This window comes from Notamacropus eugenii, chromosome 4 (genome assembly GCF_028372415.1).
Source record: "Notamacropus eugenii isolate mMacEug1 chromosome 4, mMacEug1.pri_v2, whole genome shotgun sequence".
NCBI classification, from domain to species: Eukaryota; Metazoa; Chordata; class Mammalia; order Diprotodontia; family Macropodidae; genus Notamacropus; species Notamacropus eugenii.
In genome coordinates this window covers 351,876,710-351,904,064 of record NC_092875.1, presented here as the reverse complement: position 1 = coordinate 351,904,064, position 27,355 = coordinate 351,876,710, and the positions used below count along the sequence as shown (strand labels likewise).

General features: G+C 36.5%; 1 long non-coding RNA gene across 2 annotated transcripts in view; it reads left to right on the top strand.

Annotated features, from left to right (window-relative positions):
- The first annotated feature begins 3,655 nt into the window (after positions 1-3,655).
- The window catches only part of LOC140501582 (uncharacterized), a 110,007-nt gene continuing 86,307 nt past the window's right edge, over positions 3,656-27,355 (top strand). For both annotated transcript variants that reach the window (XR_011966253.1, XR_011966252.1), the window contains exons 1-2: positions 3,656-3,741; positions 20,227-20,297. This is a non-coding gene — a long non-coding RNA (uncharacterized lncRNA). The remainder of the gene's footprint in view (positions 3,742-20,226; positions 20,298-27,355) is intronic.

The window sequence follows — 27,355 nt, the reverse complement described above, 5'->3', positions numbered from 1 at the left end:
TGAATTAATGAAGCAATTTAATCAGGCTGTTTATGGTATGATTACTGAATTTAGTGGTTAAATATTGTTGATTTTGTTGCTAACAAGGATGTCAGGGTAATGTAATTTGGGGCATGACTGTATTTTGACCAGTCTTGGAGTCTATTGTAATAACATTTTGACCCATGCTGTGTAAGTTATATACTAGATGTCATTTTGTTTTGTGTTGTTTTCCTGTTAAGATTTCTCAGATTGGAGGGGCGGAGCCAAGATGGCGAAGTAGAAAGACGCACATACACATAGCTCCGAACACAGAAACCACAGAACGGCTAGAGGGGACCAAGCCAGGGTGAATTCTGCACCCAGAGACCACGGAGTATTGGAGCGAGGGAGATTTCTCTTCCGGAGAGACCTGCGGACCTCTCGCGGGGGGTCCTTCGCGTCGCCGACTGGGCGCCGGGACGGGGAGCGGAGTGCGGCCCTGCCGCAGCCGCGACACTGAGGGGAGGAGATCCGAGAGGGCTACAGGGACGGGATCTCCAGCGGCCACACGGGTCCCCCCACCCACAGAGGGACCTGCAAACCTCTCGCAAAAGGTCCGTCGCGCTGCAGACGCGGAGCCCAGCCCGGACCTGTGGCGGTGGCGGTGGCCGCCGCGGATCCGAGAGGCACAGATCTGAGAGGGCTCCGGAGGCGGGATCTTCAGCAGCGGCACGGGCCCCCCCACCAACAGGTGACTGACAAGGGTGGGTGAGAGAATCTCTTTGGCGGGTTGAGAGGGGAGTGGGGTGCCCCCATGGCTTGGGCCCCCCCCCGGGAGGTGGGGGCTGAGAGGCGGCTGCGGACGCGGGCTCCCCAAACGGGCAGGAGCCTGAATCCATTGTGGAAGGTCTGTGCATAAACCCCCAGAGGGAACTGTACCTGAGAGGCGGCCCTGCCCCTGACCACCTGAACTTAATTCTCACACTGAATAGCAGCCCTGCCCCCGCCAAAAATCCGAAGGCGGGAAGCAGCATTTGAATCTCAGTCCCCAAACGCTGGCTGGGAGGACCAGGAGGCGAGGTGGGTGTGAGGAGAACATTCATAGGTCAGGCCACTGGTTGGAGAAAATGCCAAGAAAAGGGAAAAGAAATAAAACTATTGAAGGGTACTTTCTCAGAGAAAAGACACTTCCTCCCTTCCTTTCTGATGGGGAAGAACAATGTTTGCCACCAGGCAAAGACACAGAAATCGAGGATTCTGTGTCCCAGCCCACCCAATGGGCTCGGGCCATGGAAGAGCTCAAGAGGAATTTTGAAAATCAAGTTAGAGAGGTGGAGGAAAGACTGGGAAGGGAAATGAGAGGGATGAGGGAGAAGCATGAAAAGCAGATCAGCTCCCTGCTAAAGGAGAACCAAAAAAATCTTGAAGAAATTGGCACCTTGAGAACTAGCCTAACTCAGCTGGCAAGGGAGGTGCAAGGGGCCAATGAGGAGAAGAATGCTTTCAAAAGCAGAATTAACCAAATGGAAAAGGAGATTCAAAAGCTCACTGAAGAAAATAGATCTTTCAAAACTGGATTGGTACAGATGGACGCTAAGGACTTTTCGAGAAAGACAGATATCTCAGAACATACCGCGCAGATTCAAAAAATGGAAGATAAGGTGAAATATCTTATTGGAAAAACAACTGACCTGGAAAATAGAATCAGGAGAGACAATGTAAAAATTCTGGGACTACCTGAAAACCATGATCAAAAGAAGAGCCTAGACATCATCTTTCATGAAATTATCAAGGAAAACTGCCCTGAGATTCTAGAACCAGAAGGCAAAATAAATATTCAAGGAATCCGCAGAACACCGCATGAAAGAGATCCAAAAAGAGAAACTCCTAGGAGCATTGTGGCCAAATTCCAGAATTCCCAGGTGAAAGAGAAAATATTGCAAGCAGCTAGAAAGAAACAATTCAAGTATTGTGGAAATACAATCAGGATAGCACAAGATCTGGCACCCTCTACATTGAGGGATAGAAGGGAATGGAATAGGATATTCCAGAAGTCAAAGGAACTAGGACTGAAGCCAAGAATCACCTACCCAGCAAAACTGAATATAATACTTCAGGAGAAAAAATGGTCCTTCAATGAAATAGAAGACTTTCAAATTTTCCTGATGAAAAGACCAGAGCTGGAAAGAAAATTTGACTTTCTAACACAAGAATGAAGAGAACCATAGGAAGGCGAACAGCGGAGAGAAATCATAAGGGACTTACTAAAGTTGAACTGTTTACATTCCTACATGGAAAGACAATATTTATAACTCTTGAAACATTTCAGTATCTGAGCACTGGGTGGGAGTACACACACACACACATGCACACACGTACACATACATAGAGACAGAGTGCACAGAGTGAATTGAAGAGGATGGGATCATATACTAAAAAAAAAAAAATGAAATCAAGCAGTGAGAGAGAAATATTGGGAGGAGAAAGGGAGAAGTTATATGGGGCAAATTATCTCTCATAAAAGAGGCAAGCAAAAGACTTTTTAGTGGTGGGATAAAGAGGGGAGGCAAGAGAAAAACATGAGATCTACTCTCATCACATTCCACTAAAGGAAAGAATATAATGCACACTCATTCTGATAGGAAAACCTATCTCATAGTACAGGAGAGTGGGGGACAGGGGCACAAGCAGGAAGGGGGAGAGGATAGAGGAGAGGGCATGGGGAGGAGAATGCAATACGAGGTCAACACTCACGGGGAGGGAAAGGACCATAAGAAAATAGAAGTAATGGGGGACAGGACAGGATGGAGGGAAATATAGTTAGTCTTATACAACACAACTAGTATGGAAATCATTTGCAAAACTAAACAGATATGGCCTATATTGAACTGCCTGTCTTCCAAGGGGAAGGGGTAGAGAGGGAGGGAGCTAAAGAAGTTGGAACTCAAAGTGTTAGGACCAAATGTAATGTTCTTACCACTGGGTAACAAGAAACACAGGTTAAGGGGTCAAGAAAGCTATCCGGCCCTACAGGACAAAAGAGAAGACGGAGACAAGGGCAGGGAGGGAGGATAGAGGAGAGAGCAGATAGGTCACAGGGGCAATTAGAAAACTTGGGTCTGGGGGGGGAGGGGGAAAAAAGGGGAGAAAATTTGTAACCCAAAATTAAAAATTTAATAAAAAAAAAAAAGATTTCTCAGATTGAGATTTGAAGTATTAGAGTCCTGGATAATTTATTCTTTTTGTTTTTTCTTCTTTATAGCCTTTACTCTCTTCTGTCATACTATGAAGTGAGGACTGTTTCAGCTGTCAAGACATAGCCTTCAGTAGAGATATGAGCAGGTAATGTGGAATAAATTTGATGTTGGAGTTAGGTGTCACTATTGTCCTTTGTTTCCAAAGAGGACTGATGACATCACAATGTGATGGGTGATGTTTTGACTTGAGCATGAACTGGATCTAAATGAGGCAGAATTGCACAAAATTGTCAGCTCCCTCTCAAACATTCATCAAAGTCCAGTGGCAGGAAGAAAATCAAAATGCCTTGATAATGGCCCAGAATGCAGTGGAAGACCTTGGGGTTTTGGATGTCTAACCAAGTTCTAACTGCTAAGAAGTACTTTCTTTAGCTGCCTTTGTAACCATTGGAAGAAGCTGTTCTCATCTACCCATTCTTTTGGAGGAAGTCTTCATGTGCTTGAGGTAGACATCCCCCATCTTGTTAATGGGTTTGAGACCCATCAGTTACCTTCAACCTGGTTTAGCCTATCTGCTGAGATGGTGAGTATCTATACTGGGTGAGTGTTCTTCAATAAGACCTTCAGTACTAAAATAGGTATATACCCCAAATCACAGAATTTCAGAGTTTGATGCAACCTTATTGATGATCAAGTAGAACTTATCCCCAAGGAAGCATCTCTTTTCCAAAAAATGCTAATAATTGGCCATCTAGTCCTGGAGATGTCCAAAGAGGGAGATCTCATGACCACCTGAGGCTACTCATTTCTCTTCAGGGTATGACCTTCATCTACAAACAATGGTATGGTAGTATCTGGGAATGCTGGATCTTGGTTGGCAGGGGAGGACTTCGATGGCATGGAACTTATGTGACAGCTGAAAATACTGATAGAAGCAAAGTATAGCTGGTAGTGCTGAAGAATCTCAAAAACTGGTTTGAAGATGGTGGCAAAAGAGATATGGGAACTCACAACATACATTGAAAAGGGACAGTGGTGCTCTTTATCAGTGCAACTTGATCACCATCTCCCCATCATGGTTTTAGACATTTAGTGTTTGGATCACCGTCATGTTTTAACTAGTTGTAATTTCTACAACTTGAAGTTTCCCTCCAAATGTTACAGAGGAAGTGGCCAAAGAGCACTGGTTAGAATTGCTGGAACCACCCTGAAGTGGGAAATCACATCTTCCTTACATACACACACACACACACACACACACACACACACACACACACACACACACACCAAAACCAAAAAAGAAAAAAAACCATTGAGGATTCCTAGATCTGTTTAGATTCCTTAGAGTTTCCATTCCCCTGAATGTAATATTTTGGTGTCATTTCAGTTCCAGAGCACCTGTATCAGAAGGATCGCATGTTGTAGTTATGAGGGATTTTTATCATGTGAGTCTTTTTTCTCCAAAGGAAGACATTTGCACGTGACATGTAGAAAATAATAGTCTGAGTGACTGATGAAGTCATGGGTATAACCTAGTAAAATTAGTGGTGCTTCAAAGCACCAAAGGAAATGAACCAATCCTCTGCACATCTTTAGCTAATTGATTTGTGCCTGGTGTATTCAAAGGTGCCTTGGGTGCTTTTTGCTTTCATTGGTTTTACCTCCCTTTTTGTACATCTTAGCATTAAGTATCTGGCAAACTCTTAAGCTAACTCTTGGTTGAACTTCATGTGCACTCTGGTATGTCTGAATTCAGGACATAGGGGACCCAAGTGGTGACATTGTAGACTAGTTCTCCATATTTCTGTGGTTTTGATATCAATAAAATTTAACCCCTTTGAGGGTCGGCTGTGTTTCTTTTCCTCAAATTCTGAATGTGACTGAAATAAATGAAAACAACACTGAATTTGGATAAGTCCCCATTTTTCTAAGTTTCAGTTTCTTTAATTGTAAAATCAGAATAACAATACAATTATCTATCCAACAGGGTTGTTTTAGAGATCAAATGAAGTGTTTCACATATATATATACACATATATGTATATGTGTATATATACATATATATGTGTATATATATGTGTGTGTATGTAGATATACAAACATATATATACACAAATATATGTGTGTATATATGTGTGTGTATGTAGATATACAAACATATGTGTCTGCATGTATATATGTATGTAGGCACATATGCATGTATATATGTATATGTGTATACATAAAAAGTCTTCATTGAACTGCTTTTGGGATATGTTCTAGGCTCTGTGTTCTTTAATACAGGATCATAATATCCTAGATTTTAAGCAGGAAGGGAACTCAGAGACTATCTAATCCAACACCCAAAGGAGAAAATGGAAGCTCAGACAAGCTAAATGGCTTCCTTGGCGTCAAATGAGTAAGATATATCAAAGGAGAATTTTAACTCAGGTCCTCTGGTTTTATAGCTGGTGATAGTATAAGGTGCATAGATAACATAATCATGACATAATCCACCAATGAAACAATTCTGAGATGCTAGCATATAAGATGACACAGTATGGATGCAAAAAAAAGATTTTGGCCAGTGGCTGAAACTAAAAATTTTAAAATTGACAAGGCTACATTTAAATTCTTGTACTTGTTCAAAAAAATCAATTTGCTCTTCCTCCTCCTGATCTTCATCATCATCACTAGCATTTATTTTATGCTATAAGGTATGCCAAGTACTTTCATATGTTTCGTCATTTGATGCTTATAAGCCTGGTGGGATATGATCCTTATGCCCATTTTACAGATAAGGGAAATAAAATGGAGAAGTCAAAAGAGTTACCCATCATGGGACAGTAAGTCTCTAAGGAAGGGTTTCAGCTTTCTGGCTCTAGGTCCAATACTGTATCTGCCACACTCTAGTTTCATAGGGGCAAAAAAAAGATTTGGGCTCATGAATGGATCAAAAGCTCAAAACTTAGAATTTCATTAAGACAGGCACAGATTCCAGGAATGACAAGGCAATAGATTCTTTGTCCTATTTAGACCTCACCTAGAATACTACATTTACTTCTGATAACCACCCTTTAATAAAGATATTGAAATGAAGCATAACCCAGATGGTAAAATCCTTGAGTCCTTGTCATATGAGAATCATTTGAAGAAACTGAGTTTATACTGTAAAAGAGAATATTCAGGGAAGGATATTACTGATGTATTAAATCATTTTGAGTGTTGCCATGTTAATATTATTGTCAGATAATGAGATGTGAATAATAATGTATTGATAATACTAACTTTATAATAATCTTTATAAATAATAAAACTATGCTAATAATCATTATGCTAATAAATAATTGTGCTAAGTTAATAATAATAACGCTGCTGAGTACTTTACAATTGTTACCTCATTTTATCTTTGTAACAACTTTGGGGGATAGGTACTATTTTTGTCCCCTTTTTATACATGAAAAAACTGTGGTTAAAAAGAGGGTAAGTGATTTACCTTGGATCATGCAGCTGCTAAGTATCTGAGTTTAGATTTGAACTCAGGTTTTCCTGATTCCAGGCCCAGAATTCTATGCACTTCACCACCTACCTTCCATATGTGCAAGAAGGATTAGAATTTTTCTGTTTGTTCTTAAAGAGCAGAACCATTTGTCAAAGAGGAAAGTCTGAAGAGGTAAGTTTAGCCTTAATGTCAGGGGAAAACAAAGCAAAATGCAGAATGTCCTAACAATTAGAGCTGTCCAAAATATTGGGTGCTGCTTCAAGAGGTGCTGAATTCATATTTTTTTGTAGGTCTTCAAGCAGAATTTGCATGCTCACTTGTTGAGATTCCTTTTAGGTTAGGATTTGGACAGGATCCCAAATTCTGTGAAGGACTTTCTAAAACTTCAAATACAATAGAAATGTTGCCTATTATCATTACTTATTTACTATTGTATTAGATCAGAAGATGATGGTCATCTGAAATTTCCCAGGAGAAAAAAAAGCATGGGAAAGAAGTTGAAGTTCATTTGGCTATTGGCCTCCCCATTGGTGCCCTGGAAATTTCTATGTGAAGACAAAAGGGTGGAGGGTGAATTATATAATGACTACCAGGCCCTTAGTGCTATCAACATCTGCAATCAATGCCCGTTCCCACTAATCTCTGACCTGTTAGACCAGCTCCAGGCAGCCAAAATCTCTACCAAACTCTCCAGGGTTCCTGGAATCTGGTTCACATTAAGGATGTAGATGAATGTAAGATGACTTTCCAGATCCACTATGGTTATTTCAAATATGTGACTATGCTTTTAGCCTCTGTAATACCCCTTCCACTATTTGGCATTCATGAATACTTGATACTGAACTCTGAGAAAGTTGGAGTGTTGAGGTATAAGGATTAGGTCAGGTAGACTCCAGGCCTCCCTTCCAACTCCCAAACAATATCATATTCTAATGTTATTTCACTGGATTTTTTTTCCTGTGGATGTATACTGATAGATTGGTGAATGAGACTCACCCTTCTTTTGTAGAGTCAATATGCAGAGATGCTATCTCCCCAGGAAGCTCCTGGGTGGTTCAGTAGAGTGTATGCTCTGGGAAGGCAGGGATTGTTTTATTTCTGTCTTTATATGTGCCTTTAATGAAAATGTCTGATGAATTGAATTTGTTGGATTGAAATAAAACAGAGGCTATACAAGAAAAGATTTCCCAAGGATATGTTGTCATGATAACAAAAAAAATGTTTCCTTCAAATAGTAATGACCCCCTTGGGAAGTTATGACCTGGGGGCTTTTATTTAGCAAGCATTTAGTTATTTTAAAGATTTCAACAGGGGAACTTATTCAGTGAGTGTCATATAATTTATTGCAGATCTGGGAATTGCTGGCCCTAAGAGATAGTGGTAATTGTGTCACTAATGCCGAGTTTTCCCTTTTATAGAGCTTGCCACATCACAGGAGAAATTGTTGCTATTTGCTGCCATACACCAATGTCCTATATACAGCATTAAAGTTACTGTACATTTATTACCTCCTATACGTTTGCCTTGAAGGATCAGCTAGGTGGTGTAGTGTATAGAGTGCCAGGCATGGAGTCAAGAAGACTCCTCTTCCCTAGCTCAAATCTGGCCTCAGACCCTGGCTGAGTGACTTAACCCTGTTTGCCTCAGTTTCCTCATCTGTAAAATGAGCAGAAGTAGGAAATGGCAAACTACCAAAGTATCTTTGCCAATAAAACCCAAATGGAACCATGAAAGTCAGACACTAATAAACAACAGTATGCTGATCATTATCAACTGATTGGAAAATTGAATTGTTAATGCTGTCCTTCCCCCTAATCCCACACATCCCAAACTCAACAGTCAAAGAATTTAGCTGATTCTTAGTTTGAAATTTTTTATTTTGCAGTACTTCACACTGACAGTTGTTAAATCCATGTACTCTACAAACACCCTACCTATTCAGGTTGTTGTTGTGTTTGTCCTTCATTCTTGAAGAGGACCATGACATCACGATGATGACATGACTTGCAGTTGACTTTGATTTGAGTGAGGGAGGGCTGTGCAAGGTCACCAACCTCACTTTCTCCTCCTGAACTATCTGGGTCCAGTGGCCTAATATTCATCAGGGTGATTGGAGATGGTCCAGGATGCAATGTGAGACCCTGGCCCTTTCAGATTCAGGCCTTCTAGAGAGTCAGCAACACCAGGGACTTAAAACTTCATTAATTCCCCATAACCCTCCATGGTGAAAGATATTACAAAGCAAATAGCAATTAAGATGGCAATGCGCAACCTAAAAGCAGTTATTCCCTTGTACTTACCTCTTGTGGAGTTCTTGCACAATTCTATTACAAAATTTGGCAAGAATAATTGCAATTATAAAAACGATATCCACGCATTGGCTTGTGGAATATTCAATCACCTGACAGTCTCTGACATTTGTTAGTTCTGTGACCTTGGATAAGTCATGACATTTTTTAACTTCAGTTTTCTTATCTACATAAATCCTAAAATTGTTGTGAGGATCAAATGAAATGCTAATTGTAAGGTGCTTAGCACTATGTATATGTTATTGATTATAATGGGAAGTTCAATATTCTGGAAGTCTCTGACAAATATTAGCTGTGTGGCCTTGGGTAAGTCAAGACATTTCTCAACTTTTATTTCCTCATCTATAAAATAGAGGTACTAAAACTTTCTGGCTTATAAGTTTGTTGTTAGGATCAAACCTTTTAAATTGTAATCCACTAAGCAAATTGAACTATTAGTCCAGAATATAACATCTCTGAGCTTCACTTACTTATAAAAAGAAACATAAGATTAGTTTTGATAACTATATGAATTGACCTGGAATGGATCTAAAACCTTATCATTCTCCATGCTGACCAGTATAAACTCAAATACCTGCAAATCACTGGATACATCAATAACAATAGCAGAGACCCTGGTTTTTGATGTGTATTCAATTTAAATTTTGAATCTGGTATAGCTTACGTTCACAGAATAATATACAAAAAATTCTAGTGTAATTCATTGTCATGCCCATGACCATCTTGTGCCAAAGACTTGCTACTCAAAAACCTGTAGCTGAGTACTAGTATTCTCCCCATAATACTGCAAATCATAAAGCACTAAATTCTAAACACCTCACCCTTGCAAGTGAGCCAAAGGACTACAAAAAGACACCTAACATGTTTCAGTAGATTTTAGCATGTTACCAAGGAAGTTGCCCCAAATAAATCAGGAAATATCATTAAAGGATAAGGACTGATAAAAAATAAGAACTTACCTAAGTGTTGTTGTTCAGTCATTCAGTCATGTCCAACTCTTTGTGACCCTATGCATACCAAGGCCTTCTATCCTCCACTATCCCTTGAAGTCTGTCCAGGTTCATGTTCATTGTTTCCGTGATACCATCTATCCATCTAATTCTCTGCTTTTTGCTTTCAATCTTCCCCAACATGAGGGTCTTTTCCAAATGAGTCCCATCTTCTTATTATATGTCCAAAGTATTTAAGTCTGAGTTTCAGTTTTTGACATTCCAGTTAATAGACTCTCAAAAGTCTACAGCATCATAATTCAAAAACCCTGCTTTCCTCGTAGTCCAGTTCTCTCATACACTGCTGCTGGTTAAACCATAGCTTTGACTATGTGGACCTTTCTTGGTAATGTCTCTGCTTTTTTAGTCATAGCTTTCCTTCCAAGGATTAAGGATCTTTTAGTTTAATGACTACAGTCACCATCTGCAGTGATCTTTGGGCCCAAAAATATAAAATCTGACACTGCTTCCATTCTCCTTCCCTTTGTTTGCCAGGAAGTGATAGGATCAGTTGCCAAGATCTTAGTTGATTTTAATTTTAAGCTTCAAGCCAGCTTTTGCAATCTCCTTTTTCACCCTTATCAAGAAGCTTCTTAATTCTTCTTCACTTTCTGTCATCAGAGAGGTAGCATTTCCATCTCTGAGATTGTTGATATTTCTCTGAACAACCTCAATTCCAGTTTTTGATTCATTGAGCCTAGCATTTTGCATGATGTACCATGCATCTAAGTTAAATAAAGAAAGTGACAATATAAAACCTTGGCATACTCCTTTTCCAACATCACATAAGTGGTTCCATATTCATTTCTAACTGTTGCTTCTTGGTCCACATTCTTGGTACCTTAAGAGACGAGGAAGATGATCTGGTCATTTCTTCATGTGAAAACTGCCTGTTCACATCCTTTGACCATTTATCAATTAGGAAATGACTTGTATTCTTCTAAATTTGTCTCAGTGCTCTATATGAATGCTGGCAATTTGATCTCTAGTCTCACTGCCTGTTCAAAATTCAGGCTGTTCTTCTAGTAATTCTCAGTGCATATATTGCTGAAGCCTAACTTGGAGAAACTTAACCATAACCTTGCTGATATGTGGAGTAGTGCAGTTGCTCTTTAATTTGATCATTCTTTGACATTGTCCTTCTTTAGGACTGGGACATAACATGACATTTTCTAGTCCAATCTTTTCCAAATTTGCTAGCATATTGAGCATAGCACTTTGAGAGCTTCCATCATCTTTTAGGGTTTTAAATGGCTTAGCTGGAATTCCATCACCTCCACCAGTCATATTATTACCAGTGCTTCCTAAGGTCCATTCTCTGAGATGTCTTGCTCTAAATCAGCAACTACACCATCATGGTTATCAGTGATAAGATCTTTCGTGTGTGTGTGTGTGTTTATTCTTGCCATCTCAACCTCTTCCACTTCTCTTAAATCCTTATGATTTTTGTCTTATATTATGTCTATTTTTCCATAAAATATTACTTAAATATTTCTAATGTTCTTGAAGAATTCTCTTGTCTTTCCCACTCTATTGCTTTCTTCTATTTTTTGCATTGCCCATATAAGAAAACCTTATCTTTCCTTGCTATTCTGCATTTAATTGCGCATATCTTTCTCTTTCTTCTCTACTTTTCACTGTGTACCATATTTATATACATTAGAGGATTTATAGATCATCATAGATGTGAATTACAAAGGAAGAGAAGTTAGGCAATCTGTACTGATGGAGGCAGTACTCACACTGCTAATGCCAAAATATCTTGAACACATCCATACCAATACCACAATATCTACTTTTACCACAGGAGACAGCTTTTATGCTCTGCTGCTAAAATCATATGGCTGTGCATCTCAACCTGAGATAACAGATCTGAAAGCAACAAATTAGAGTATCCTCTAGGAAACATCTCTGTCCTTCAACAAAATACTCCCTCAGCCACTGAGGAGTCTTTTCTGATGATAATGTCAAGGTTCATAGTTGAAAGAAGGTTCTGCCATTTCAATATTAGGATATGCTGGGCATAATGCCTGACAAGTGGTAAGCACTTAATAAAATACTTGTTGACTGACTGACAAGTGCTACCTGGCAATAGAAGGAGCTACTTAAAATAAGTCCCTACTTGTGAGTCTCTTCAGCAAAGATTTGAGATGTTTAAATAAAACGATTTATTTATATGTATGTACCTAAATATAGGAGATAATATAATATAATATATAGGATATAAGCCAAAATCCTCTCTCTCACAAAAAAGAAAATGCTAATAGATGGGAATGGATTTAGTGCAATGTATGTTTCAGGGTGAAGGCTGAGGAAGGATTAATATTATTTGTATGAGGGAAATCATTATTCTTTTTTATTAAAGATTTAGATAAAATCATAACCTTTGAATTTATGGACTAATCCAGATGCATTAGGAGGCTTTTTAAAAATGAAAGGGAGACTTTCATCTTGAAGAAATCAGTTCCCATCAGAAAACAGAAAACAAAACTGAATGAAAAGTAGAATAATAGAGTAGCAGACACATACATATATATAGATATGTGATATATATTCCAGAATTAGCATCAAAAGCATATAAGAGATTTGATAAACCCAAGATCATATAACATTAGAGGAGGGAGTAAGTAATTATTCAGTATAATCTTTTGGGGATACTGGGAGTATGGCAAAAAATGTATTAAGCTTCCAGCTCCCATCATAAATTGTAGTAAGTAACAAATGGTTCAATCATCTAAATATTTTAAAAACAAACAAACAAAAAAGAATAACGTAATACAAAATTCACTGTTGTTATGGTAAGGACAAACATTATCTATTCAGTCAATAAAATGAATTGTAGAAAATAAAACTGATGGATTTGATTATAACTTTGTTTTACCAAAAATAGCAAGACAGCTAGAATTAAAGGGAAAGTATTAGACTGAGGAGAAAATCTTGGTTTATAGATATTTCTTCCAATAATCTAATTTCTAATATCAGTAAGTAGTTGACATAAATCTATCAGAGAAAGAACAATAGCTTAGCTGATACATGAACTAAGGATGTACTCAGTTCTTAAGTTAATATATCGATGTAAATGTAATCTCTTTTTCTCACTCTTTCTCTCTGTATATATGTATATACACATATATATTATATAATCAGCTGAATATTAATTTAAGTATAGATATATTTTACGTATATGCATATATGTAATGTACATATATACACATTTGTAGGCACAGGTGTATAGTCAATATATAATCACACATTCATATCTATGTACACATATACACATGTGCATATACATGCATGTATTTGTAGGTATGGGTTTATACTCATTCATATGTATACGTGCATTAAGAACCTGAAGATATTTTGCCCTGCCAAACAAGCAAAAGTAATTAAAGAGACATTTCAGTGATTAGGTAGAGATTATAGAGAGGGGGAAAAGATGCATCATGATTTTGCTGAAGGAGCTGTAAATTGATACAATCTTCCTTTAAAATAATATGGAAACATACAATAACAGCCATAAATCATGGGACTATAGATTCAGAGCTAGAACAAACCTTAAATATCATTTAGTCAACCCATATTAAAAACAAACAAACAAACAAAAAAAAAAACTGAGGACCACAGATGTTAGAGGAGTGGGTGAAGGTAAGTAACAGATAAGAATTTAACCTCAGGTATTATGCCTTCAATGCCTTTCTTTTCATACAACTAAGGTTGTACCCTATGTTTGCAGTATGTTGCATGTATATATGTATGTATGTATGTGTGTGTATGTCTGCTTTGTAGTTTAGGGTTTTTTTTGAGTTTTATTTTGCTTTGCTTTGTTGCGTGTCTAGTTTTCTTTGTTTTGTTTTGTCCAGATTTCCTTGTAATTTCATTGACATGAGGAAACTCCTACCATTAATGCAACTGTTCTGCAATTTATAGTCAGTTGTTTAGAACACTGTGAGGGTAAATGACTTGCCCAGGAACATTGAGTTAATACATTTCAGAATAAAGACTTGCAAAAGTATGTTCTTGAAATAATAAAACAACAAACAAAAGCTTAAGATATCCATAGCAGTTTTATTTATGGTAGAAAAGAAAACTGGGCACAAAGATCTAATGATCGAGAAATAACTGAATAAATTATAGTATATATTAGCATAACAGAATATCTTTCCAACAAATAGGAAGAATGCTAAAAAAATATGGGAAGGTATAAGAGGTGTAGTGAGAAGAAAACAGAATCAGAACAATACATACTGTCTATAAATATGTAAAAATAGTATTAATAGCAACAAGATCTCATGAAATATCTAAAAGTAAACAACATTAGATAAGGACATGAAAACTAACAAGATGATTTTTTAAATTTCATTTAAAATTTTTAAAAGAAAAAAGCTAAATGATGGAACTAATGATTTAATTTAATATAATGTTACATCTAACTCTTGGGTTTATTAGTGTTATTTGTTGCAATTTAGAATAATAAAGAAAATCATCATTTCCCTATGCCCCATGAAAATACCAGAGAGATGATATTGAAGCCATAGACATTATCTAGTAAATATGAATATGAGTGTAATATTTCAACTGTAGTATTTGGACTTCTATAATCTTTTGGGAAGTTAGTATTATGCTACCCATCAAAGATAAACTGATGGATTAGTTTTCCATGCAGCTAATTAATTGGCTGAACAAAGTGGAATACCCATATATGAATCTCATGAACTCTGGCTATTACCTGAGGAATTTATAAGACAAAAATGATGAGTAAAATTTTATTTGTACCATTAATCCTATGTCCTCTGGAGAGACAGCTAAGCATGTGATTTTTAAATTAAATATCCTACCTTATAAGTAGCTAAAACTACTTTTTATCTAGCTAATAAAAATTCCTTTGTTCGTAGAGCAGGGTTTCTTAAATTGGGCTCTGTGAATTTTTTTTAATTGTGATGGCTCTATTTCAATATATTTTGTTTCCTTTGAATCACTATAAGTTTTATTTTATTCATAAAAAGTTTTATTCTAAAAAGGGGTCTAACCCTTCACTAGATTTTCAACATGGTCCATGACATAACAAAAATGTTTAAGATCCCTGTGCCATAGATTCTAGAGTTAGATCTGGAAGGTCATTTAGTCCAACTTTATCATTTAACAAATGAAGAAACTGAGGCTGTGCCTGCAATAAACTACTTTCTTATCTCTACTTTTGACTTCTTTGACTTCTTTCTATCCTCAGTTTAAACCCCATACATTCATTAAGGACTCCCTCTCCCAAACCTGTCTAGTATTCAATTTGTATATATTCTGTATATATTAACATGTACATATTATTTCCCCCATGAGAATTCAAGGTTCTTTAAGGGAGGAACTGTTTCTTTTTTGTTTTTTGTATTCCCACCATCTAAAGCAGTAGTTGCCACTTCACAAGCACTTCTTACATATTTATTGATTAATTGGCCAACATAGATGCTAAAGCTCTGATTTGAACCCATGTCTCCTGATACCAAATCCAGCTTTTCCCTCCTGCCATACATTGTCATTATCTGTCTATAAATTGTTCTTTTTTCTGTTTTCTTCTGCATTGGTTCTTATGAGCCAAATTTCTCTGAAGTCATATATTTCATCATTTTTATTGACTCATAATATTTCATTTCAATAATGCACCACAATTTATTCAGTCTTTCCCCAATTGATGAGTGTTTCCGTATATTCTAGTTATTTGTTTTCCTCCCTCCACTCCTATTCTAATTTGTTTTTCAACTTCAGGAAGTTTGTTTTGCTCACAGCTATTCCTTCCTAGCTACTGTCATTGTTGTTCTTTCATTCTCCAAGAGGACAAATGACATCAGGAGGGAGATGTCTTGAATTGCAAGTGAATTGGATTTAAGTGATGCAGTGATTCTCCCCCAAATGAAAAGTCATCAACCTCACTCTCTCCTCTAGAGCCATCTGCTTCCAATGACAAGATATAAACAAGGATGACTGATGTGACCCTGGATGCAGTGGGAGACCTTGGTCATTTTTAAGTTAAGATCTTTCTCAGGTCTCAGATTATCTAAGGCAATACCCATTCAGTGATTAAGACTAGGTAAGAAATGAGGCAAAAAATGTCCTCTATCTACTTAAAAAAAATCAGTCTGGGAGAGGAAGACCATCAGGGTCTCTGACCAGAACAGAAGTAATTGCTATTTACAGTCACTCTGAGCCAATAAAACTGAAATAATGGCCACCTGAGACTTGGGTTGTGGCTCATTATTGGCCAGTCAGTGAGAGCCAGTGATTTGGGTTTAAGGCATAGTCCAGTAACTCCCTTTGAATCCCAACAGATTTACCAATGCCTGGTTTCCAGAACTCTATTTCAAGAAATTCTATTCTTTGTAAGGTCTTTCCCAGATATCAGTTTATCTGAGGCAACATCCATTCAGTGATTTAAGTTGGGTAAGAAATGAAGCAAAAGATGGATTTGCCCATTCAAAAACAGAAAAAAAAAATTCAATTTGAGAGCAGAAGACCTTCAGTGTTTCTGTCTAGAACAAAAAGGAAATAGCTAGTTACACTCACTCTGAGCCATCAAAACCCAAAGAACTATATTATAAAGTATATGTTTTCAATATTATTTTGTCAGTTTCAGATAAGAATGAGGTTTGTGTAATGTCTATTTTTTTCAATCCCTCATTTTTTAAAGCATCTTGATTATGGAATTAGTGATTCAACCCCTTTCTTCCTTCTTTTTATACTAGTATATTCTTTTTATTCAACTTTCTCTTTCTTTTCTTCAAACCTTCAGAATAGAATTCATCTTCCTCTCTCTCCAACCAGTTTCTCTATTTTTGCTTACTTAACTCAACTGATATTCTGTAAAGACATTAAGTCTCTAAAGGAACATTCATTTCTTTTCCCTCTGTAAAAATGTTGATGCTACAACATCACACAGTCTTTTCTAGTCTTTCAAGTGAATTTACCTTTATAGGTTTCTCTTGGAAGTTTTTATTCCTTTAAAAATCCATTTTTACCCTGTAGTATTATGTTCATTTTTGAAGAATAAGTTTTTCTCAGTTGGAAGTCTGTATCTTTTACCTTCAAGGATACTGTATTACAAGATCTCTTATTTTTAGTAGAATGCATGGTCACATGGTACTTGAACTGCTTCTTTCTGGATACTTATAGAATTTTTCAATTGTTGTCAAAGTTATGAACTTTAACTGTAGCATTCCTGGGACTTTTTGTTTGAGGTTTTTTTTTTATTTTAAGAAAGTCAGTGAATTTTATTTATTATCTTTTTTCCCTATAGTTCATATAGATTTGTACATCTTTCATTTTTATTCCTTTAAATATAACATCCAAGATTTTTTTTTAATTATAGTTCTCAGGGAGACTTTGACTGTTTTTCCAGGTCATTTGTTTCTCATGGCAGATATTTTACATTTTCTTCTATTTTTTTAATCTATTCACTTTGTTCTAATATACCTTGTTGCCTCATGAAGTTATTTATTTTTGTTTGATCTTTCCTAGGTTTCTGGCAGCAGCTAATTTGGTAGGCTTTACTATATGCTCTTCTAAGCTATTTATGGTCCTTCTAGATCTATCCTCAAGAGCTCTTATTTCACTTTTTATCTCACACTTTATGGAGTCCTTGAGGAAAATCCCTTTTTTTTCCTTTGCATATATGCTTGCATGTTTTATGATGTTATTCTCTCATTTGGGAAATCTCTATATTTGGAATAATATTTGATACTGCTCAATGTATTCTTTAGTATTCTCATCTCTCCAGCTTCAGTTTCTAAATTTGGACTTTGTCTCATGCTTGTTCCCTGCTAGGCTTTTGGGTAGTATGGTTGGTCCTATTTGACCTTATGGTGGATATCTGCTTTCTGTACTCAGCCTCTTCAAGTTTAGGTCCCCTTGGATCTTTCAGCTTCTGAGTTCTGGATCTTTTGGGTCCTCTATAGCATTTTATGATGTGATGATAGGGAACTTAGAGACTAAGCGTGGGGAGGGTATTCTCTTCTGAGAAGTGCTCTCGTTTGTCACCACTCTTCATTCACCGTTGTTTTTACCTTGTTCTTCCAAGAGATGTCTTTGCCTGGGTTTACCATCACTCCCCTTCCCAGGATTTCTGGGGTAATCTATGATTAAACAAATAGCCCTTTAGGGTATATGCTTCTCTGACCCTTCTCTGGTAACTGCCTTATTTGCTTTTGCTGGTGTTACCTTTGTGGGTGACTTCCTTTCCATGAGCTAGCAGCTAATTTTTGTGTGTATTTTTGAGGTAGAAAAAGTTCTTGTTGTAGCTTCTCAATGTATTTCTTGATTATTAATTGGTCTGGTGCAAATGTCAGGCTTTTGCACAAATATGTGTGTGGAGTCTGACCAGGGTGCCTCTTCATTAATACCATACTTATAGACAAGTCATTTAATTTTACTTTAACAATAATACTCATTTCAGTCACCAAAATTAATCAATAAATAGAAAGAGCTAATATTTGAATATCACTTTAAGGTTTTCAAAGTGCTTTATAAATACCATTTCATGTGAGAGTCATAATAACATGAAGATGTAGTCATTTAGCAATCATGTATTAAACACTTATGCCCGAAATATTGGACCAAGTATTAAGGAAATAAACCAAAACAAATCAAAATTGTATGCATTTCATAGATGGGGAAATTAAGACTCAGGGAAAATGGTGATTTGCTAAGGTTCACACAATTAATATGAGAGGCAAGAATCAAACTTCAGTCTTCCTAACTTAAAGTCTAGCAATTGCCAGTAAGCACTGTGGAAAATAAGAAAAAAAAATCAAACATGATGTTGCACATGGTTCCTGCCCTCAAATAGTCTATATGATCATTAAGAAATGGGGAGAAGAGGAAGACTAGATTATACATATGAAATTATTGGAATGCAATACAAGGGGATCTATGAAAAGGGTAGAACTGTAAAGTACTTTGAAATTTGCAAAATTTTTTACAAAGAACTCCTTTTATCTTAAAAAAAAAACATGGAAAGTAGGTAATATTTTTATCCTGATTTTGCAAATGAGGAAACAGAGACAGACACAGAATGAGAGACTTTCCCAGGGCCACAAAGATAATAATTATCTAAGGCTGGTTTTGAATTTGGGTCTTTCTGACCTCAGATCTAGCTACCTTGTGTTAGACAATAAGTACAACAGAAGAGAACATTCAGGATGTCACAGGCTGGAGAATGCTTCCTAGAGGAAGCGATATTGATTTGGGCCTTGAATGATGGGTGGAGTTTGGACAAATATCCATGAGGAAGAACTCACCTCAGTGGAACAATAATGGTACTAGTAAAAGAATTAAGAATGAGCATGGTGTGTACTGGAGAGAAAGATGAAATTCTTGCCACCTGCCCTGAGGGTTTTATAGGGAGATTTATAGGCTTTTGGGATAGAGAGAGTCAACCCCATTGTTTTATAGAGGTGAAATGATCTCCTAGTGGGTGCCAATTCCAGGGCTAGGCTCTAGTACTCTCTGGTACTCTAGTTCTATCTTTTCATTATACCACAAGCAATGAAATTTCTGTCCTCTGTTGCATTGTAGTTCACATTAACATATTTCCAAGTCAGCTCATCAACAACCACATTTTGAAAGAGCTTTAAAGTTTACAAAGTACATTCCTTACAACAATCAGGTTTGCGGATAGTCCAAATAACTTTAATCTCCTTTTTACATAAAGAAACTGAGACTCAGGTAAGGTCAGAGATGATGAATGACTTGTTCATCTTCATTAAGCTGATGAGCGAAATTGAACCTAAGCTTCTTGGCTCTGGATCTGTTTTTCCAGTCTGTCATGTTATGACTTTAAAATAATTTCATGCTTAATACAAAGCCCTTTTCTTACAAATTTAACAATGATAACTGCTATTGGACAAAGGGGTCTAAGGGTGCTTTGTGCTCTTTTCTGTTAAGGTTTACCTCTCAGCCCTGGACTTATGTGTACTGCCAATGTTCAGTCCTAGAGCTACCTGACTAGATACAAGAAGAATCAAGCTCCTTTTCTCAAACTCTTTTGACTCTTTACTTTTCTACTTTAGAATCTAAGGAGAAACTATTTAAAGTTTAGATTGGGGTTCATATTTAAGTTCTCCCTCAAATGGAAGAGTAGAAAGAGACACACTGTACAATAGGATTAGGTACAGAACAGTTCTTTATTTTCTTCCAGGCTAAAGAAACGTTAAAATTAACACAAATACTCATAAGTATACATTGAAAGCAACAATACAAACTGTGAAGCAGTAACCTACCTCATAATATATACCTGTTTTACTCTCCAGGTGATGTTTGTGAAGATCATTGGCTCAACCCAATATCATATGACTGTAGCAAGACCTGTGAGTGCATCAAGGTAAGGAACACGTCTGGAGTGCCTCCCTAACTTCCCAGAAGAGATTTATCAGTGATGAGGGAGTACTAGCTAAGCAACTGGACAGCTTTTCTGAAACTCATCCATGGATTTGAAGTGCTTATAAAATAAGATCTCATTCAAGGGTGATTGATTTAAGTGCTTACTTTGTCCAAGAGACTGTGTCAGGTTTTGGAATACAAACATTCAAATTGTTTTCATTTTTATTGCTTAAAAATCTACATTCTCAAGAAGTCAAATACCTAAGCTTATTGGAGTAAGGGAGGTAGTATGCGAAAGTTTGCATTCTATCTGAACTCAGGCAATCATTTGTAGAATATTTACTCAGCAAAAATGAACTGATCAGATAAGATGTTAATAAGCAAATACAGTAAACAATAACCTTGAAGTCATGAAAATAGGTGAGGACATAGATCATGAGAGAGATGTCAGGGTATGCTGGCACACTCTGAGGGAGCATTCCCCTTGACCCTGTCTTTTCCTGTCAGGAATAAAATAAGGAAACAATTATTTATTAAACTCCAACTATGTGCCTGGCATTACACTAAGCATTTGATAAATATTGGTGAACAATGGGAAACCACCCATCATAGTGCCACAGCTAGAAACAGTAAAGCCAGAAGGGAGGACAGATTTGGGCGTAGAAATAAGTCCTTTATTTTGGATGCATTGACTTTGATGTGCTGATGATAATGATGGTGTACAAGCCAAAATCAAAGCCTTTTTTCCCTTGGGTAGTTGGACAAATGAATCTTGAACTTGGGAGAGAGCTCAAGACTGAAGAAACTTATTTTAAGAGTTTTATTTCTGGACTTTACAGTTAAAACTATGGGAGTGAACCAGTGATAAGGCAGAGATTATACAAGAAAACCAAGAAATCTGCCTAAAGGGGTCGTTAAAAAAGGAAGATACCAACAAAGCCTAAAGCATTCTTTCAGGCTTTCAAATAGACAGTTTACAACCTCACTACTTAAGAAAACCAAGTTAGATTATGTCTCAGTAGAAAATGAGGACAAGAGAAATTTCTCCGTAGCATGCCATTGCAGTTCCAGGGTAGATTTTTAAGTACTTAATCTAACAAAATCTGGAAATGAGTATCCACTTGCAAAGCATATTTTTTCCTACAAAAATGCATGACCAGTATTGAGGTCTTTCACTTTCCAAAATACCTCTGAATCATCAAAGAAAGTTTATGTTGTGTTCAGTATGGTTTTAGTCCAGTGCATTTTATTGTTTTCTGTTTCTTTCAAAATTAATCATCCATACATGGTATATTTATAGTAGCTTTTTTATTAAGCAGGGTATTTGATTCTCAGTGGCAGTGTGGTGAAGGCATTGGGAAAAGAGCACTTGATTTGGAATCGAGAGAAGCTGTTTTGAAGTACACTACTCCCACTTAGAGGGATCAACTTGGAATCAGGAATGCCTAAGTCTAAACCTTACCTCAGACATTCACTACCTAGATGACCCTGGGATGGTCACTGAATCTCCTTGTGTGCCACAGTTTCCTGCTCTGTAAAATGGAGATAATCATAACATCTACCTCATAAGGTTTTTATGACCATTAATGAGATATTGTATGTAAAGAGCTTTGCACACCTTGAAAAAGGATTATAAATGTGACTAATTGTTTTTATAGTTGAGATCTTGGGAAAGTAATTTCAATCAAGTCAACTCCTTCAGCCTCAGTTTCCTAATTTTTAAAATGGGAATAATACTATCTGCATCACCTACTTTGCAGAGTAATTTTGGTGATCAAACAAAATCTGTCAAAGGGCTTTGGAAATTGTAATGTAGTATATAACTGCCAGTACCACCCAGGCTCCCTGGAATGCCTTAATATCGATTTAGAATTTACTATAATTGTTGTAAAAGTGTTTTTTTAAGGATTTAAGAAGCATAGAAGGTTATAGATCCTCAAATTAGATAGGAGAATTAGTTGGGAGAATGCCTAAAGAAAACCTCACAAGCTGGAGAGTGGAAGTATTTATGGGGTGAATTGTACTTCACTAGAGAAAATGAACACAGGGAAGCAGTGGTGAACTATACTTTATAAACAATCCTCTCAGCATCAATTCAGGATAAGAATGTTTTTATTTCTTCATTAAGTTAGTCTAATATAACATGCTTAGACCACACATTTGGAAAGGAGAACTCAGTAGGAGAGATGAAGAAGGAAGTTTCATTTGAGATGTGAAAGTTAGAATTAATTTGAGATTTTCCATTATATATTGAAATATGATATGCAGCAGACCTTTGGCAGATCAATTTATCTCCTTGGATATTCTCATCTATAAAATGGGGAGATGAAAACAACATTTGTATTACCTACCTCATGGGGTTGCTAGAGGCAAGTGTTTGAAAATTTCAAATTCCAATAAAAATATGTTGTTATTCTGGGGTTAAAAAACAATTTGTGTAAAAACGGTATATGTAAGAGAGAGAATATAGTATCTCACACACCAGATTTCTTCTGGAAAAATTGGTTTAATACAGAAATTTCTCAGTAGTGTGCTGTCTTGCAGATTATTGTGGGGTGTGTCTCCTTCTACACACACACAGTCTCACACACACACACGCACAGCCAGTCAGCGTAGGGTGTGTGTGTGTGTGTGTTTGTGTGTGTGTGTGTGATTTGGAGTCTGACATGTATTGGCCATGTGACCCTAAGTAAGTTACTTAACTGGTCAGTGTTCTAGGCTTACCTACGATAGTTTAAAGAGTTTGCTCACTCAAGAGTTGCCTCTGCCATTATCCTCACTCCAGTCCCCATCCCCAGTCACATAGCTACTGAGTATCAGAGACAAAACAAAACCCCAGGTCTCCTGACACCAGGGTCAGTGATTTCTTTGCATTGTTTTCTGACTCTTAATCCTTGTTCCCTTTAGGTTTGCTTAATCACTATCTTGTAACACTGAGCAAGGCAGGGAGTACTCAGAGTCTCTGTTTAATTCTTGATATTTTGCCATGCCTAGAGAGAGACAAAAGTCAATAAATAATTATTTAGTTCGAGAGATACCAGGTGAATCTATTGTTTTTTTTTGTTTTTAGCATCAGGCCTTGTTTTTGTCTACTGAATAAAGTTATATACTTCAGAAATGGATTTTTTTTTTAAGCTTTGCCCTCTGTCTTTGGCCACCCACCTCTGGCTCGCCTAGATTTCAAATGTATAGTCTTCAGAATAGATATACAAGCCAAACATTTCTGACAGTAATAATAAGCCCAACACTGATGTACTCCAGAAGTGTTAAATAATGCAGTTCTCTGATCTGTGAAGAAATGACATTACAAGCTTAACATTGATATTTATGGGATTCCAAACCCAGGATTTGCTGACTAGCTCCCTTTCAATTAACAATAGGATAACACTAGCTCCCATCAAAATGCAGTATTTCTGACAAAACTCTTGCATTTTCCTTTTCTAAAGGACTATTGTCAATAGTCGGATGACCTAATGGAAAAGTGACCTTTCCTTCCATGATAATCCCATGGGGTAATATTTATTTGCTTCATGATGTGAATAAGAAGTTTTCATGTTTTCTTTTTGGAATATGGAACAATGTAATATTAGTATAGTGGAATTAGATTTTCACTGTTTTTCTCTGGGAAAATAGTAGGATGAGTTTAGAGCTTTGGGGTTGGAGAACACATATTAAAATTACTATTTTGACTTTTGACCTTTCATAGTATGTGTTACCAGAATGAAAATGCAAAACCCAAATAATTCTTCTGTTGCCTCAGCAGGAAGAATTTTACATAAGTTTAACATGGAGCCAAACTAAATAAATCATTTAGTTGAGAGGAAAAGATGCTTGGACAGTTACAGTCAAATGAAAGTTTTAGGATCAGGAGTACACAGTTATTACAGTTCAGTATATAATAAAAACTCAATTAATCAGCACCCACCCCCCATCAACTGGAAGCCTCATAAAGACATACGTGTGTGTGTGGTATGTGTGTGTATGTGTGTGTGTGTGTATGTGTGCGTGTTTTATCAGACCATTGATTTCATCAGTGTAGAAGTCTTTGATTAGGAACTTGCTCTATCAGCAGATTAGCAGCTTCTCTGAGGCACCAAGCCTTAAAGAGCTATCTGGGGGTACTGAGAGGTTAAGAAACTTGCTCAAGGGCGTACAAGCACTGTGTGCGTCTGAGGTGGGATTTGAACTCAGGTCTTCCTGACTCCAAGGTAAATTCTCTATGTACTATACATACTATATCTACAAATGCATATATGTAGATACACTATATCTACATGTATATATGTACATAGTATGTGTAGATACTATATCTACATGTATGTGTATTTTAACAAAAGAGGAAGATGTATTTATTGATCTCTTTCCCCAGACAAAACTGGTTTTCAAAATTACTTTATGTGCACCTTTGTTTCAATCACCTTTAAATTTGTGTTATTGTGGTTGTTTTCATAGTTTGCTTATTTCTTCTAATTTCATTCGACATTGATTCAATTCATATAATTTTCCCATAGATGTATTTTTCTGAATTCTTCATGTGTTGTTTCTGATGGTACATTAGTTTTATTTTTAAAACGTAAATGTTTTTAATTGTCAAAACATTTAGAGTCTATCTCTTTTACCTCCCCTGGGTAGTTTCAGCAGATGGTAGTGCAGCCGATAGAGCATTGGGCCTGAAGTTAGGAAGACTTCAGTTCAAATTCAGCCTCAGATGCTTACTGGCTAGGTCACCATGAGGAAGTCTTTTAACTTAGGTTTGCCTTCATTTCCACCACTATAAGTCATGATAACAATAAAATCTACCTTACAGGATTGTTGTGAGGATCAAATGAGATACGTGTCTAAAGTTCGTGTCTCAGTACCTGGCACATAGTAGGCATCATATATGTAATTATCCCTTTCCCTTTTCTGGTCCAATTTAACAAATTTTAAAAAATAACCAAAAAAAAATCTACTCTTGTTTTCAAATTTCTTCTATTTGTATCACCGTGGCTCTGAGGAGGTTGTGAATTGAGTTCTAGCATTAACTGTTGGGTCAACCTGTGCAGCATTGCTGCTTGTGGGCATGATTTGTAGTGGGTGAAGAGCTACTGAGAGAGTGAGTACTCAGTGGGGTTAAGGAATATTGGCCTTCTCACTTGTTAGTTTATCAAGTTTTTACCTTGTTTGGGTTCTTGATATCCTAGTCTTTGAAGAGAGATGAGATCACGTATAATCCATATAATTCCTGTTTTGAAAAGGTTTGATATGTCATGAGAATTGGAGAAAATGTCTTGTTGGTCACATAACCTCTGCTCAAGTTCAGGTCTCTATCATCTACTTCATTCAGACTACTATAATTATCTTCAAATTGGCCTCCCTGTCCTGTCCACATTCTCAAGCCTTATACAATCTACTTTGCCCGTTCTTGAAACCGCTGCCAAATTGATTGTCTAAAGGGTCACATTGGATCATATCCCTCACCTGCTCAAAAACCTCCAGAGCCTCTCTATTACTTCCAGGGAAATAAATAAATATAACTACTCAGTCAGGCACTTAAGATCATCCACATTTGCCTCAGCAAATCTTTCAAGTCCTATTTCAAAAGGCTCTCTTTCATGTATTTAGTGTTTTAACAGAATGACCTGTCATTTATTCCCTGAGCTTACATTCTACCTCTGTGCATTCACATAAAACATGTCCCATGACAGGCATTTTCTCCTTCCTTACTTCATCCTTTTAGATTCCTTTAGAATCTAAGTCCTGAAGACTCAGTTCAAGTGACACATCTTACATGAAGCCTGTTCTGATTCCTTCGAATTTTAGACATCTCTTTCTTTTTAAATATTCCTAGATAACAGTGTCACATCGTTCCTTCTTCTGCTTTAGGTAAAATATTAATTGATCTGTTTATATTTTAAAGTCATACAAAACCTGACCTATAGGCCTACCTCTCCAGACTCGTTGGACTTACTCCATATCGTGAACGTTTTGATCAAGTCAAGGTGGCTTTCTCTCTGTTGTTTACTCAAGAACCTCCATTTCCCATCTCTTTAACTTTTCAGTGACCTTCTTCCCACGCCTAAAATGAATTCTATTTTTATTTATGTTTTCTGGAGACTTACTCTGCTGTGTTTTTTGCTTCTTATCACCATTACATACTTCTTAGATGTAATAGAAGATCTTCAATTCATAGCTTGCATTTAAAAAATTTATTTTTAAGAGAATTGGAACAAATTTTCAAAAAAGAAAAGTTCTACAAATAGTGGTCTAGAATGTGGAACTCAGTATTGTCTAGAATTACTACCAACTTTAAATTATAATGATGATTAGCTTTACAAGTTAGCACCTATAACTTATATCATCTATAAAATAGTGGAAATACTGTCTAGATACAACGACAAAACAAAAACAATAAAAAATATCAATCCAATATTGGCAATTAGACATAATAAAAAAATTAAATTGAAAATAGTCTCTCATTCATCATGAATGGAGGTATTCAAGGAAATGTAATTTTAATGAAAAGAGGATCAAGTGATAAACATTATTCTATAGTTTCTAAAGTGGATTTAAGTAAACTAAATTTATCCCCTATTTGTCGATAGTTTACTCCTTAGACATAGATGTGAAAGATATATAATATGCTTCTCTCCTAATTTTTATGTTATGATATTTAATATTCAGACCATGTGGCTATTCTAAATTTAGTATATTACATGCTACAAAAGATTTATCTAAAATTTTTTTCTACCACATGTTTATCTAGTTTTTCCAGAAATTCTTTATGGGTAGAAAATTCTTTCCTAGTAGTTTTTCACCCCAATTTTTTAGACTGCTAGTTTGCTGAGCTCAGTTATTTCTGATTTTTCATTATCTGCTTTTCTCTGTTGATTTACTTTTTATTCTTAACCAGCACCAAGTAGTTCTGATGACCATTGCTTTACAATATAGCTTGAGTTTGATAAGTTCTATTCCCTTTTAATTATTGTTTTTAAAATTATTCCTTAATGACATAGGTCAATTATTACTTCAAATAAATTTTATTGTTATTTTTCTATGTCTGACAATTTTCTTTTTTAT